The sequence below is a fragment of the Podarcis tiliguerta genome (genome assembly GCF_965153285.1).
Source record: "Podarcis tiliguerta genome assembly, chromosome: 4".
In the NCBI taxonomy this organism is placed as follows: domain Eukaryota; kingdom Metazoa; phylum Chordata; class Lepidosauria; order Squamata; family Lacertidae; genus Podarcis; species Podarcis tiliguerta.
Genome location: NC_139537.1, coordinates 10,846,791 through 10,863,815, shown reverse-complemented (window position 1 = coordinate 10,863,815; position 17,025 = coordinate 10,846,791).

Below are 17,025 nucleotides of genomic sequence, written 5' to 3'. Positions count from 1 at the left end.
AAGAAAGCTTCAGCTAGTCAGTGTAGACAATAGAGTTAGATGGATCAATGGGTCTGACTCAGTATAAGCCAGCTTTTCACATTCCAGCTTGGTGTCAGCCCTTTACACTCCTGGAGACACTTGCATGAGTTTTACTGCCGAGAGGAAGTGCCCTTAAAAAGAAAAGGGCACATTTATAATTGCCATGTCACTGTCAAACTAAATCCTAATAGTGTTCTGCCAGCCAGCAGAATATGCAGTATGCATATCCTATGCATAAAAGCAACGGTTCCTTTTCAGAAAATGCCACAGACTTCCAGCCCAGGTTATTTCCCACAGGGAGCAGAGAGAATGCCATTTTAACTCTAGCTCACTTAATGACTTTTGTCACTATGCAAATCTGGCAGACATCTGAAGTGGTTCACATTGCTTCTCTCTTGAACACGGACAAATACAATTGTCTAATGCAACAATACCAGTTTTAATTATATTCCACATGGTGAAATGAAATCTCTTTTTTGAGCCACGGTATGCATTTTAAATAAAAAGAAGATACCCAAAAGAACATATTGAGGGTCAGAATTGGAGTTGTTTTTCATCAGCGTCTGAAAGGAAGTTGTTTCATTACTGTACCCAATAATGTGAGAAAGCTTTTTTTGTGTGTGTGAAAATAAATAAATACAGGATATCAGTGGCTCAGGGAGGCAGTAATTCAGAACAGTATCCCAGAGGCAGATTTTGGATTCAACTCACAAATTAGTGAAAACTGTAATTTATGGGTGAATAGTGGTATATCACGGTTTGTGGCATTTTAAATTTCAATGCAAAACACAAATCTATGCAAGAGGAGAACAGGCTGACCCAAGTACAAACAGGAGTCACAGGTCATAATGCACTTCGCTAGTAACCTAAGAAGAGCTTGCTAGATCTGGCAAATGGTCCACCTTTTCCAGCATCCTGTGGCCAACCAGATCCCTAGAGGAATCCTACAATCCCAAATTCAAGAGCAGGAACACTTATGCCCCACAAATAAGCCAGAGATGCGTTTTAAAGAAAAGGACACATTCTACTCATGTAAAAACACCCTGATTCCCGGACCTGTCCGTGGGCCGGATTTAGAAGGCGATTGGGCCAGATCTGGCCCCCGGGCCTTAGTTTGCTACCCATGGCTTAGAGTGTCAATAGGAGTGAAAGAATGTGAGTGAGTGTAAGAGACAACAACAACAAGAAGAAGAACACTTGGTGTGCTCAAGCTTCTAGCACCTTTTATGCTGCTCTTCCATATCAGGGTCTACTCCAGTGTCTTTGTTTTCATGTTTTTCTTTTAATTTGTTTTCTTGTGATTTTAGTGACGTGCAAGCCAGCCTTGAACCTCTTGAAGGACAGGTTATGAATAAAGAGCGTAAGTAGGTAAACAGCTTCTACTTCCCTAGAAGGGTCGAGATGAGGGTCAAAGAGATGCCTACCATGATGTAAAATTTGCTTTCCCCACTCACTGGGAACCTCCTCCCTTCCTGCTGTATTATTTATTGAGACATTTCTCCGCTAGCATTGCAAGGGCTAGCTCAGCATTTGAGGTCTTCATTCAGCTATTCAGCAGGGGTGGGGAGCCTGTGGCCCTCTGGATGTTGTGGGGCTCAAACTCTTCACAGCTCAGCTGCCATGGCCAACAGGAAGGAATGATAGGAATGGAAGTCTGACAATATTCATAGGGCCACAGGGTTCCCACCCTTGCTTTATAGCATGGTAGCAGAGGCACCAACTTGTGCAGAATATTTTTTTGGGGAGGAGAATGACATATCTGTGACATCTAGTTATCTCCCGCTTGGACTACTGCAATGCGCTCTAACATGGTGACGTGGAAACTGCAATTAATCCAGAATGCGGCAGCCAGACTGGTGACTGGGAGCGGCCGCCGAGACCACATAACACCAGTCCTGAGAGATCTGCATTGGCTCCCAGTACGTTTCCGAGCGCAATTCAAAGTGTTGGTGCTGACCTTCAAAGCCCTAAACGGCCTCGGTCCTGTATACCTGAAGGAGCGTCTCCACCCCCATCGTTCAGCCTGGAAACTGAGATCCAGCGCCGAGGGCCTTCTGGCGGTTCCCTCATTGCGAGAAGTGAGGTTACAGGGAACCAGACAGAGGGCCTTCTTGGTAGTGGCGCCCGCCCTGTGGAACGCCCTCCCATCAGATGCCAGGGAAATAAGCAGCTATCTTATTTTTAAAAGACATCTGAAGGCAGCCCTGTTTAGGGAAGTTTTTAATATTTAATGCTGTATTGTTTTTAACACTTGATTGGGAGCTGTCCAGAGTGCCTGGGGAAACCCAGCCAGATGAGCGGGGTATAAATAATAAATTATTATTATTATTATCGGGATGCCACATGTACCATGCCAGTATGTTAGGAGGAGCCAGGGGGTGCAGCCAAACAGGGCGGCAGTGTGGCTTCAATGGCTGGTGGATCCTTCTCTCTCATGTCCTCCTGCTGCTGCAGCGGCCAACACCACCTCCTGGGGTATACTTCCCCTGGCTTTCCATTACATGGCTAGCACCGTGAGAACTGCCAGCCATGGAAGCCATGCCATGCTTCTGCAGGGAGGTGGGACTGATTCGGATGGTCCGCCCCCACCACTTAATGGATCCAAATGGTTTCCAGAGAGTGGTGGGGGATGTTTTATCCCATGTTGATGGCCTTTCAGCTGATTCCCTGGTGGCCCACTAGAATGTGGAGTTAACCAGGACTATTGACTGTGACTATTGACTATTGACGGGTGGCGCTGTGGGTAAAAGCCTCAGTGCCTAGGACTTGCCGATTGAAAGGTCGGCGGTTCGAATCCCCGCGGCGGGGTGCGCTCCCGTCGCTCGGTCCCCGCGCCTGCCAACCTAGCAGTTCGAAAGTACCCCCGGGTGCAAGTAGATAAATAGGGACCGCTTACTAGCGGGAAAGTAAACGGTGTTCCGTGTGCTGCGGTGGCTCGCCAGATGCAGCTTGTCACGCTGGCCACGTGACCCGGAAGTGTCTGCGGACAGCGCTGGCCCCCGGCCTCTAGAGTGAGATGGGCGCGCAACCTAGAGTCTGTCAAGACTTGCCCGTATGGGCAGGGGTACCTTTACCTTTACCTATTGACTGTCTGGCTCCAAAGCGCCCTCTCCGACTGCATGGGGCCTGGACAGCCCTGTGGTTTCCCCCAGAGCTGAGGGCAATGAAAACATCGCTGAGACACCTACAGCACCAGTAGTGGAAAACTCATTCTGAATCTGACCGGACATGGGTTAGAGCTCAATGTCGAGCCTACCAAATGGCGACGGCAAAGAGGACCTTCTTCACCGCCTCTGTTGCATCTGCAGAAAACAGCAGCAGGAGACTCTTTCAGGTTGTTTGCAATTTAACGGAACCACTGCACCATCAGGGCCCGGTAAGGGCCCAAGATCTCCTGCAATGAGGAGAGGAGCCGGTCACTGAAACTGTGCCACACTTGGCTCTGTACTTGGCCTCCTCTGACACAGTTGCCAGGACTCACAAACTGTTGTGCTTAAGTCTTGCTTTGGGCTTCCCATATGGGCTGACTGCTGTGTTAATATGATGTTGGACTAAATGGGCTATGGGCCAGTAGGAATCTTCTTATGTTCATACATGGGCTTAAGTCATTCATAGGCAAACTCAGCCCTCCAGATGTTTTGGGACTACAGTTCCCATCATCCCTGACCACTGGTCCTGTGAGCTAGGGATCATGGGAGTTGTAGGCCAAAAGCATCTGGAGGGCCGAGTTTGCCTATGTCTGGCTTAACTTAACAGGAGAGCATACGGCAGTTGAATATTAAGAGACCCTTAATGTTGAGAACTGTTTGACGGTGGACCCAATTCTCGAGAAGCATGGTAGACTTTTCTACAGGGAAGGTCTTCAAGCAGAAGCTGAATAGTCATCTGTTGACTATAAAGCAGGCATCCCCGACCTTCGGCCCTCTAGATGTTTTGGACTACAATTCCCATCATCCCTGACCACTGGTCCTGTTAGCTAGGGATCATGGGAGTTGTAGGCCAAAACATCTGGAGGGCTGCAGGTTGGGGCTGCTTGCAATAAAGGGAGGGGAGTTTCATGTCTTTAAGCTGTTATCAGGTTTCACCTAAAGTGAAAGTCAAGGCTATTACAGAGGTTTCACCCAGGTGAAATATCAGAGGAATTTTAAGAAGTTAAAAAGCTATCTGATAAGACTTGAACATCTTTAAGGCGGTGGGTGGGTGTACATCTCTGCTTCATTTGGGATCAAGAGGGTAATTCAATGCAAAGAAAAGAAGTTCTAAAAGGTTGGTAAGCATTGCTCGCCATTTATCAGAGTTTCTGAATCTTGTTCAAGGCTTTAAAACTGACATACAGATAAATCTGATCTATAAATAAGCCTGTATATATGTTCATACACACACCTTTCTATTCCCCTCCTCTAATTCCTCTTGCAAAAGGCTGGCAATAATTAACATTTGGTGATGAAAAAGGCATCACTCCGGAGCTCAGATATATTCCTTTCATGTTTTATCTATTGTTGGCTTGGGTGATGTATTATTTATATACCCGGAATGAAAGGTTAGCAGTGAAATTACTGATTGTAACGTATGAGCACAGAAGGTCAACAGCAAAATCTGAACGCTGGGTGCATAATCTTTTGGTTGACCCAGTCAAAGCAACTTACTTAATGAGCCTGGATGGAAACTCAGAATTAATGCAGCCACTGTGCATTTTAATTCTCTCTCTTTCATCACGGTTGGCACACTGTAAAAATGTTCATGTGGCAATGTTACTATGTTACAAGCCAGAGGATGGATGACAGATAAAGTCCAGGACCACAACAGCAGTCACCAAAAGCTAGACTGGACTTCCCAGCATCCTTTGCAAAACACACAATGATAAATGAATAATAGCCGTTGGTTGGATGGAGTGTTCTCATCTATATTTCACCAAGAGAGTTCTGACTATCTGAAAGGCCATATATTATTGAAAACATCGTTTTTATAGCATCGGCGGCAGCAAGAAAGCTAAGTGGGGAAAAAGAAGCTACTGGTAATTCAAACACCTTTGAATTTTAACTTCTAAGAAATACAGCCGGAGTATTTCATAACAAAGACACATACACAGTCCAGATTGTATGGCACTTGTGATGCCTTTGGTTATTGGTTGAGGCTTTGTGATGGCACAGAATGCTCAAGGAATATATCTGCTTGCAGTGAAGTTTCTGTGGGGGAAGGAAAAGCAGTCAGTTTGTCTGAGATTAATGCCTCTCAAAGGCTAATAATGATAATAATAATAATAATAATAATAATAATAATAATAATAAAATTGTATTTATATCCCACTCTCCCCAGCTGAAGCCGGGCTCAGAGCGGCTAACAAGAGTAAAATATACAACATTCTAAAATCATTTCATTATAAAATCAGTTCAAACCAGATTAATGGCAACCATTGGACTAGAGTTCTGTGAGGATTGGCAAAGGAGGGGGTCAGACTGTGTCTTGGCCAAAGGCCTGGTGGAACAGCTCTGTCTTGCAGGCCCTGGGAAATGTTCCTAGGGTGTAAGGAATCTAACAGACAGGGACCCACGTAACAAAGAGCAGGAAGGAATGGTGCCAGCTAAGTAACGAACCGATAATTTGCTGTATTTGCTATACTACCATATCACATACTGCAGTTATACCATTGCTGACTCAACAAAGCAAAGCAGCAATAGTGGATAAAGAAGGAGAACTGTTGCACAAGTAGAAGGCAGCTCATGCGCTTGAACTTTCTGTTTGCCCCATCTCCCTCTGCAGGCCCCAGAGAGCTTCCCCAGTGGGGCTGGAAGGGAGGTCTGCTGAACTGTGGGCTATGTTATACAGGGTTGCCTGAAACTGGGTGGAGGTGAAGGGGTCTAGCTCAGCGATAGAGCACATACTTTAGGTTGCAGCCAATGTTAGTCCTACTCTGGGTATACCCACTGAGGTTAATGAACATGATTAACTTTGTCCTGCTGGTCACATGACTGTGGGTGGTGCTGTGGGTTAAACCGCAGAGCCTAGGACTTGCTGATCAGAAGGTCGGTGGTTCGAATCCCCGTGACAGGGTGAGCTCCCGTTGCTCCGTCCCTGCTCCTGCCAACCTAGCAGTTTGAAAGCACGTCAAAGTGCAAGTAGATAAGTAGGTACTGCAACTGGTTCGCCAGAAGCGGCTTAGTCATGCTGGCCGCATGAGCCAGAAGCTGTACGCCGGCTCCCTCGGCCAATAAAGCAAGATGAGCGCCACAACCCGAGTCGGCCACCACTGGACCTAATGGTCAGGGGTGTTAGGATATTTCCGTTCCACCTTAAAAGGGAGCAGGCCTTGTGAGTCACAGAGTCTGCGTATTTCCTGTTTTCACAGGATGTTTCTGTTGTGTCTTTGTTTACGTTTCTCTCGGAGCCGGAACACTGAAGCAGGCAGTCATGTTTTTCTTTGTTCTGATCAACGCAGAAATAAACTTGTAAATAATGCTCTCCTGAGTGCATCTTTCGCTGTGCATTATCTGCTGATAGAGCGTGCACGGCTCTGGAATGTGGCAAGCTATTTCTGGAGCTCGTGTCGCTAATTGCTGATACTGCGTGTCTACGGGAGATCAATGGACGTCCGGACACAACGTGGAGTCATGATGGACTTTGTCTCCCTGGCAGTATCCCAACAAGGGGTACCTTTACCTTTACTTTTTAACTTAAGTCTATTACTTTCAGTGGGTCTACTCTGAGTAAAAACCCCAGCCACCTAAAGACGCTTTTTTTGCAGGGGAACTTCAGAGGAGGAGAAGGGGAACAGAAAGATGACTGCACAAGGTGTCCATTGGATGCAACCTTTTGCCGGCAAAAGCACTGTGCATTTGGGATATAGCTCTGTGATATATTCCCCCAAATTTTATAAAGGCCTTGCTGTAAAGTAACAGGACATGAACTTAAAGTGGAAAATGTGGTGTTCAGTAAAACTGTGACATTTCCCTGGTTTTTATCCACAGACCAGACCCTCAAGAGGAGGGGTGTGTGCATATTCTGAGGTCTTTTTTTTTGCGTAGACCTACATTCCAGCAATGGGGCTTTTTGTGCCTCTCGGCTTACAAAGGATCAAAAGCCCTTCCCTCTTTGAAATTGGTTTGTCACCATCCCAGCTTGCGCACACTGACTCCAATCCATCAAGCTCCGCCAATTTGGAAACCTGAACCTGCCGAGGTCAGTTTCCTCCCTACCCTTTGCAGGGCCCGTAGCTGAAGACCCCCCAAAGTTTGCAAAGCTTTCGTCTTCGGCAGCTCCTCGACAGCCTGTGCATGAAAGCAGAAATCTGATAATTAGCCAGCGGAGACAGGAAAGGGGTGTGGCCACCGGCAGCTGACTCATACCCTGGAGGTTGCGGGAGACTTAATGCTTCTAATTCTCAAGGGTGGTAATTATCTGGAAATAGACTGAAAGGTGGCTATTTTTGGAAATGTCAATTTTCTGGATTTATTGGAATTGAAGCACTCCTGTATCCACAGCCTCCAGTGGGACCGAGCAGCACTTTTGAAGGTTCAAGCCGTAGCCACAGGTGCTGGGGGAATTGGCTTGGAAAGTGCCCTCAGAAGCAATACCATTCTCCTCTTCCCCTTGGCCATTGCTTGGCACTGCAGGCATTGATTGGGTCCAATTAATGGGGCTGCTTCCCCGTGCCTCTTCTGAGTACTTCCTTTCCTGGCTTTTTCCTACGTCTGCCGCTCTTTAACTCTTAGAGCACCTGACAGCCTCAAGACGGAGCTCAGTTTGCAGTTGGTTGAATCAGGCAAGAAGCCAAGATGGTTCTTTTCCCTTGAAACAGTCCAGAAAATGGAAGAGTAATGAAATCCCCTCTATACAAGATTGGATCCAAAAGCTAACAGAATATGCCGAATTAGATGGTCTATCAGAAAAAATAAAGAATAAATCAAAACAGGAATTTGTTTCAAAATGGGAGGTTTTCAAAGAATATCTGAAAAATATAGTAGTTTAAATTCTGTTGCAGCATTCGAGGAACTTCAGTAATAGTTGCAAGGTAGATATACGAAATTAGAAATATTAAGAAGAAGTTTGATTATGATAAAAGTGTGTATTGGCAATAAGTATTATGAAATCAAAATATGGAATAGACGGGAGGTCGGGTAAGAAAATTATGTCTCTATAGTTATTCCTGTGTGTAATTTGGTATTTGTGGTTTTTTTTGTTTTTTCTTGTATCAATTAAAAAATCTTTAAAAAAAAGAAACAGTCCAGGTTTGAGTGCCCACTTAAAATGCCTCCTAGCCCAGCAGTTTGCCATGTGTAGGAGAAGACGGAGTTAGGACTACAGGAAGGTGTGTGTTTTAGTGGCAGATGATCTGTGTTACATGCAGGGCCAGATTTAGTTTTGATGAGGCCCTAAAACAAATGAATACAGAATTACCACTTCCCCAGTGGCACAAAACATTTGCTAAAAGAAAGGAGGCAGAGAAGTCTATCGTCACATCTCTAGGTCTCCAGGGAGATCAGACGTCTGCAGTGTACTTTGATGACAGAAAACCAAATAGAGATATTTAGCCACTAACTTGGTGAGCTCCTAATCATTCCCCAGGAATAGAAAACGTATAATTTGTTTTGGATGTATGTATGTGATGCCAATAAAAGGTTTGATGATAATGATGATGATGCCCTAAACTACTGAAGGTAATGGGGCCCTTCATATGCCCAGCTGTCCTTTGCCAACAACAAATTGTCGCTGTTTTTGTGTGTGTGTTGAATATATGCTATGTGGTAATTAATGGACCTAATAGGTATCTCAAGCCATTTGCACATGTTGTCATGCAACCAGTCCATGCAGAATGTAGGCACTCTATATATAGAAATGAGCAAACCAGTGATCTTTGAGGGAGCAGGCTAGCAGGCGGGACCCATAGGAGCCTACACAACACAAAACACTGTTGCTGTATGTCGGTTTTATTTTATTTGTTTTTTATCTTATATTTTGGAAATGTACATCCAGTTTTCCCCCCTTTTTTGGGGGGGGGCAAGAGAGTGGGGCCCTAAGCTATAGCTTGTTTAGTTTATACATAAATCCAGCACTGATTACAAGCAGAAGGACTGGGGGGCAACTTCATTTCACACTGGTGTCTTTGACTCTGCCTCTCTACTGCATAGACAATATCAAACTGTTGGAATGGCTAAACTGTCCCCTCCCCTTCCACCCAGAACTCCAGAAGGGAAGTTTTCAAACTTATTTATCAGAAAATTCTTGACTAAGGAATTTTGGCTCAGCCCTAGGCAGAATTGTGTCCAACCAGACTTCCAAGTGAATAATCTAGATCATAGCTATCAACTTTTCCCTTTTCTTGTGAGGAATCCTATTCGGAATGAGGGAATGTCCCTTTTAAAAAAGGAAAAAGTTGACAGCTCTGATCTAGATCTGGAATCTTGGTCTATTCAGTGCTCAGAAATAAATTATTTCTTCAACTGCTTAATGATGGGTATTGGCATGACTATTGCCAGGCACTTGTTCAAGGGAGGAAGACAGTGGAATTTGCTAAAAGGCAAACTTTCTACCTGGAGAGAACTTCACCAGTGACATCCCTTAGGGATCAGCCTCAGGCCTTATTTTATTCAATATTTGTGTTTGTGACCTGGGAGAGGGGAAGCAAGTCTTCCGCTGATGAGACTTTGCATATGGTATCAAGCTAAGAGGCATTGTTCGTTACAGAGAAGGACTGGGGAATTATGCGGGATAAATTGGATGACCTCATCAGCCGGAGGAATAGTAATGAAATGGAATTCATTAGGAGAAAGGGTGGGAGATTTAGGTTAAGATGTCAGCAGCCATACTTTGTCTATTACTTAGGCTATTGGTCTGACTAGCTCAATGCAATCTGCTCCTTTGTAAAGTGCCTTCCCAGGGTCTTGGCCAGCGTTCTTTTCCAGTCCAACTACTGCAGGTTCAGGACAGATAATTTTTTTTTATTTACTATTTATTTAATTTTATTTAAAAGGAAATACTTCTTCATGCAGCGCACAGTTTAAATATGGAACTGCCTCCCGCAGGAGGCATTGACAACCACTGACCTAGATGGAGTTAAAAGAGGATTAGATATTGAACTTGTGGAGGCTATCGAAGGCTACTAGCAATGATGGCTATGCGCTCTCTCTCTCCAAATTTGGAGGCAGCAATGCTTCTGAATAATAGTTGCTGGAAACTGCAGGAGGGAAAAGTGCTCTTGTGCTCTTATCATAGGTGCCAACTCCTAGGAGCCGAGGTACTTTCGGCAATCCAATGCAATATTCAAATGTTGTGCATGAGCCACATTTTGTGACTGATCATGTGGGGCAGTGTTCACCTAGCTTCCCTGCAATATTTTATTCCAGTTGGCACCCCTGGCTTGAATCCTGCCTGTTGGTTTCCCATAGACATCTAGTTGGTTACTGTGAGAACAGGATGCTGGACTAGGTGGGCCATTGGTCTGAATCAGCAGGATCTTCTTAGATTATGTTAGCAGGAGAGGTTAGGAATTGCAGTGTACTCTATGTGGGGCTACCTTTCAGCCTGTTCTGGAGGCTCCAGATGGTGCAAAAAACTGTGGCCGAACAATCAATGGGGACAGGATATTGCCAGCATGTCACTGGTATTTACCGTATTTTTCGCTCCATAAGATGCACCTGACCATAAGACGCACCTAGTTTATAGGGGAGGAAAGGGGGAAAGCTGTGTTTTTGGGGGGGATCGGCTCACAGTTGTGCAGCTTCTTTTGCAAAGGGGAAAAGCCCCTTTTTTTGAGGATCAGCTCAAAGTTGTTGAGCTTACTTTGCAAAGGGGAAAAAATCCTGTTTTGGTGGGGGGGGGGGTCAGCTCACAGTTCTGCAGCTTCATTAGGAAAGGAAAGGAAGCCATTTCTACAGTTTCCAGACAGATAATCTAATCAGCCAGTCACATGTCACTGGGGAACAAACAGCCTCCGTCTGCAGAACATTCAACAATGGAGGCCTGGGCAAGGGGGTGAGGCCAGAAACGGAGCCAGCGATCGACCACACATTCGCTCCATAAGATGCACAGACATTTCCCCTTACTTTTTAGGAGGAAAAAAGTGTGACTTATGGAGCGAAAAATACGGTACTTGAATCCATCCCACAAAATACTTGCAGTCTGTACTTACTGTACAGAAGTACATTTGCATTCATTTTCCCCACCCACTTCTCCCTCTGGCCCCGCCCACCACCAGCATGAGATCCCCCAGAAGCTTGTCCGTAGGGGGGGGGGATTTCCCCACATCTAGGAGGATGTCAGCATTTCACTCCTCTGTCGCTGGATGCGTGGTTGTTATATCACAAGTCTGTGTTTACTTTCCAGGCTTTGAAAGTATGAGAACGGAAGCCAATCTTATCTCTTCCACTTGTACCGTACTTTTGTGCTTCCTTACTCTCTCTCTCTCCGAGAAGAAGTGAGAGGACGCCATGATTGCTTTGTCCTGTATATATTGCTTAATAAATACTTAGAATGCTACACGGACGCTCCACCATTGTTTCTGCTACACTCTGCTGAGTGAGCATGCACATGTCTTTTGATGTGTGTCGCTACAGCGCACTAGGACTGAAGATTGGAGAATGTCCCGGGGCTGCGCTTCATCAAGAAGGTGCCCGGAGAGGTCTGTCTCATCCCGGGACTGCGTGTGCCCCCCAGGTGTGTTCCAACAGGGTACATACATAGCTGCTGCACAGTTGCACAAAAGAACAACCAACTGTGTGCAGTTCCTTCAGCATGACCTGGTGGCACAGTGTACCCCAACTGTGACTCGTGCATTGCAAGTGGGTTGGGCTAGATGACCCTTTGTGGGAATGTTCAGGGATACAGGAGAGCTTATATTGTCTGCTTATAGCCTTTCCACCTTGTGTTAATAAGTTCACAATTTAGCAGAGTAACATTCCCCTTTTTAAACTTGCAGCGGATGCGTTTGCTCAGGTTCGCTAAAGCCTCTATAATAACTGTCCTTGTATTTTCCCCTTATTCCCTCATAAAAGATAAGACACGGCACAGTCTTCTACAAAAGTATAAAAAGAGTTTACTCACATTCTGTTCATAATCAGAGCCCAGAAGGCAGACTTAGCTTAGAAATGTAACATACACCTGGAAACTATCTCATAAGGAGACAGCCCCTTTGTCCTCTCTTGGCTGGAAGCCAAGAGAGCATCTTTGGCTAAGCAGATTTGCTTCTTAGATGCATGTAGTCAAAAAGAGAGACATGGCTGCCCTGCCCTGTGCTTTTGTCGTTACTTGCACAGGTGAGGCCACGGCCACCTCTAGCCACATTCAGAGGAAGTCTGTCCCAGCCCAGACAGGAAGTTTACGTGCTGGCTGGACAAACATTCCTCCCCATATGTAAACATGTTCACTCTAGGAATGTTGTACTTTACTGCTCTTGTGTTTCACATCCCACAACTTTGAGCCCCAACTTCTATAATTCTATGGTTCCCTCTGAGCTGTTTGGGAGACCATGCTGCTCACAGTGCTCACTGCAATCTACACTTCCTGCCTCTATGCATTCACATTTCTTCCTTCGTAGTTTTGCTCTGCAGGACTGCATTTGAACGGGCAATTCCAAGTGTGAATCTGACCTCCCACTTTCCCCAGTGTTCTAACAGACCCTCCAAGTATCCCTATTTTCCAGGGATGTCCCTGATTTCTGAATAGATCCTGGAATGTCCCACTTTTCCTTAGGACGTCCCTATTTTCATCAGAGAAATGTTGAAGGGTATGGCGTTATCCGACCCCCAGGGTATCTGAAGGCAATCCTGTATACATTGGTACCTCAGGTTAAGAACTTAATTCGTTCTGGAGGTTAGTTATTAACCTGAAACTGTTCTTAACCTGAGGTACCACTTTAGCTAATGGGGCCTCCCGCTGCCACTGCATGATTTCTGTTCTCATCCTGAAGCAAAGTTCTTAACTTGAGGTACTATTTCTGGGTTAGCAGAGTCTGTTACCTGAAGCGTATGTAACCTGAAGTGTCTGTAACTACAGGTACCACTGTAGTTAAGTTTTTTTTAAAAAAATGTTTAATGCTTTATTATGTTTTTATATATGTTGGAAGCCGCCCAGAGTGGCTGGGGCAACCCAGTAAGATGTGCGGGGTAGAAATAGCAAAATGACAACTCTATTATCTTTGGAGAAATGTTGGCGGGTATGCTCTAATGAAAATGAATGGAGTATACCAGCCACCTGAACTCTGGCTTATGCTTGGCATTCACTCACCATTTTAGCTGAAACTGTTTGTGGACAATCATACCCTTCCACTGACATTAAGACGGCTCCCGGGAACCGATTGAAAGCCATTTGCAGGTTTGTTGAGTAAACCTTTATTGATTAGAACGTCAATTACAGCTGCTCATACACTCCCATTAATTACAGCATCTATGGGACTTTGGCAGGCTATCAGTGGAGATATTGGGCTGTCAGTTGGAGCAGTTTCAGATTAGAAGCCCATTGAGGCTTTTGAGACGATAGTGTCAAGAGCGGAAGGCGGCACAATAGCATTTGCACTTAAGAAAATGCCTATCAGGTTCACCATGTCTAGCTTCCTTTGCCTTATTTCAGTATCAACAACCCAGAACTGGAGTACAGTAATACATAAAAGCACTCGCCTCCTGCATTATCAATAGAGTGTCCACCGGTGAAAATATGTCTATTAATGTTTTTTTTCCAGATTGATAGAAGACTTGGGTGGAACAAAAGATGAAGCAAACATGTTAGAAAATTCAGAACTTCACAAAACTGAACATTATCAAATTTCACTTTTGAAACTCGAATTCTGTTCATCGGTTTTAAGGCAATTCTATAAAGCAGCTGATGCGATCACTATTATGTGTTAAGTGTAAGCTTAGAGTAGCTCTTCCAATCAACTTGGACCTGCCCTTTATTATGCAACCTTAAAGATATTTACTCAGAAGTAAGTTTCATTGTGTTCAGCTGGGCTTACTGTCCAGTTAGTATGTGTGTGTTTAGGATTTCAGCCTTAAACAACCAGTAGCCAATATGTGGGATAATAAAAGCAAAGTTTATTTACTTAAATAATCTAATATCAAAAAAGCAATCATAGCAATGAATTCTCAAAGAAGATTACTCTGGAGACTATGATTGCTCTAATCCTCTACTTTTGGTTGCTTTCAACAGCGTCCTCTCTGCTCCCATCACACTGAAGGCCAAGCCCTTTAAAATTCCTATTTCTCCCTCCCTCCCCCAGCTGATCACAGGTAGATCATGCAAGTTGTTTCGTGCACAGATAGGTTTTCGATACTCCAACTGCTTCTTATGGAAAAGTAGATTTGGAGGTGACCATTCAGAAGAGAGGTGGGGAAGCATTTTCAGTCTGAGGACCGCATTCTCTTCCGGAAAGACTCCCAGGGGCTACATGTGAGTGGTGGGTGGGTCCAAAGGCAAAAGGAGGCAAAATAATAATAATAATAATAATAATAATAATAATAATAATAATAATAAATTTTATTTATACCCTGCCCTCCCCGGCCAAAGCTGGGCTCAGGGCGGCTAACAACAATCAAAATAATCCAACATTCTAAAAACCTTTCATTATAAAGATTAATTAAAATCAAATTGATGGCAACCATTAAGCGAGATTCTGTGCAGATTGCCAGAGGAGGGGGTCAGGCTGCGCCCTGACCAAAGGCCTGGTGGAACAGCTCTCTCTTACAGGCCCTGCGGAAAGATGTCAAATCCCGCAGGGCCCTAATCTCTTGTGACAGAGCGTTCCACCAGATTGGAGCCACAGCTGAGAAAGCCCTGGCTCTAGTTGAGGCCAGCCTAACCTCTCTGAGGCCTGGGACCTTCAGGATGTTTTTATTTGCAGACCGTAGGTTTCTCTGTGGGGCATACCAGGAGAGGCGGTCCCGTAGGTACGAGGGTCCTAAGGGTCCTAAAAAAAATTACCTTTGCAAAGCAGGCTAGTTCCTACATGCACATCCCTCTGTTGTCCATTCAGGAAAACAAGAAGCTTTATCAGAGTTCAAGGAGACATCTCAGCCAGTCAAAAACATTCAAGGAGGGTGCAAAGTGAGGCAGGTGAGCGGCAAGGCCTGGGAATGGGGGGAGCCACTGGGGAAGAGGGTGTACCCTCCAAAAGAACAGATAGAGAGGGCAAGGGGCTCCCCACACCTTATATAGAATACAAAAAATAATGAGCCCCAGGGCTGATCTGTATGGAACGTCCCTGGTGACTTCTCTCCTAGTAGAAATTTTGCCTTTAGAGAAGGATCAATCTGATGCAACCAGATCTCAGCTCTGCTCATTTCCTCAGTCTGGGTAACTTGTTGTGGGGATAGACCACCTGGCTCTTACTCCAGGCCCCAGATCACCAGAGTTACAAGGCCTGGCTCTTTAGTTCTTTGGACCAGATGATGGCGATGATGATTGAAGGAATGTGCTGCTGAATGCCAAGTAGACACCTAAGCATTTTAGCAAACACTGTTGCAATGCACAGTAATTAAAAATGCACCGTAATTAAAATACCCAATAAATCAATCCCATTAAAATATAAATCCCCATAATTAAAACACACATATATATTGTTGTTGTTTAGTCGTGTCCAACTCTTCGTGACCCCATGGACCAGAGCACGCCAGGTACTCCTGTCTTCCACTGCCTCCCGCAGTTTGGTCAAAATCACTGCCTTGTTGTGGTGAAGGGGCTTGAATAAGAGAAGCTATGAGCTATGCCGTTCAGGGCCACCCAAGACGGACAGGTCAAAGTGGAGAGTTTTGACTAAACGTGATCCACCTGGAGCAGGAACCGGCAAGCCACTCCAGTATCCCTGCCAAGAAAACTCCATGGACATACATATTAAATTCAATTAAAAGAATATAGTGATTTGAACAGGAGATTTGGGTTGGGAGCAAAGGAATGCTTTTGTAAATAGGTGTGTCTTCAGCCAGCCCATCTAAACTGCTTTGAGGGTGGGTCTGTTTGTTTTTTTACAATCAAGCAATGTTTAAACTGTATGAAATAACTAACTCCCTCACTAACTAACTGACTGACTAACTAACAGGTCTGAATGCATGACAAAATATTGCTTCTGTGCAATAGACTATTTTTCTAATGACCACCGATAATTGCAAATCACTATTCTCCACCCCGCAATCTGGAGAGCTGAACTCAAGATTAGAAAAATGATGAACTGACATTGTTTTCTCCTGCTGCGAAGGATAGGACTCAAACCAACAGATTCAAGTTACAAGAAAGGAGATTCCAACTAAACACCAGGAAGAACTTTCTGATGTCAAGAGCAGTTTGACAGTGGAACAGATTCCCATGAGAGATGGTGGACTCTCCTTCCTTGGCGGTTTTTAAGTGGAGATTGGATGACCATCTGTCATGGATGCTATAGCAGATATTCCTGCATTGCAAAGGATTGGACAAGATGATCCTTGGGGTATTCCCAAGCAAGGCCAGATTTGGGTTTGATGAGGCCCTAAGCTAATGAAGGTAATGGGGCCCTTTATATGTCCAGCTGTCCTCTTGTCGCTGTTTTTTGTGTTGAATATATGCTAGATGGTAATTTATGGACCTAATAGGTATCTCAAGCCATTTGCACATAACAAAATATGCATTTTATCAAAGTAATTGTTGAACTGAAATCCAATTAAGAAGTATATTAATAGTGAATTGGGGGGGGGGGAGTAGGGCCCTAAGCTATAGCTTGTTTAGCTTATACCCCAACCCTAATCCTGCGGAAAGCCATCTAATTAGATTTTAATATGATCCTGACTTGGTTTTAGGAGGTAATTTAATTATTGTTTTACTGTATTTTTTGTTTCTATGGAAGCCGCCCAGAGTGGCTGGGGAAACCCAGCCAGATGGGCGGGGTACAAATAATAAATTATTATTATTATTATTATTGTCTGATTTTATACCAATGTTAGCCGCCCTGAGCCCAGTTTCGGCTGGGGAGGGCAGGATACAAATAAAAGTTGTATTATTATTATTATTATTATTATTATTATTATTATTATACGTAAATCCAACACTGCT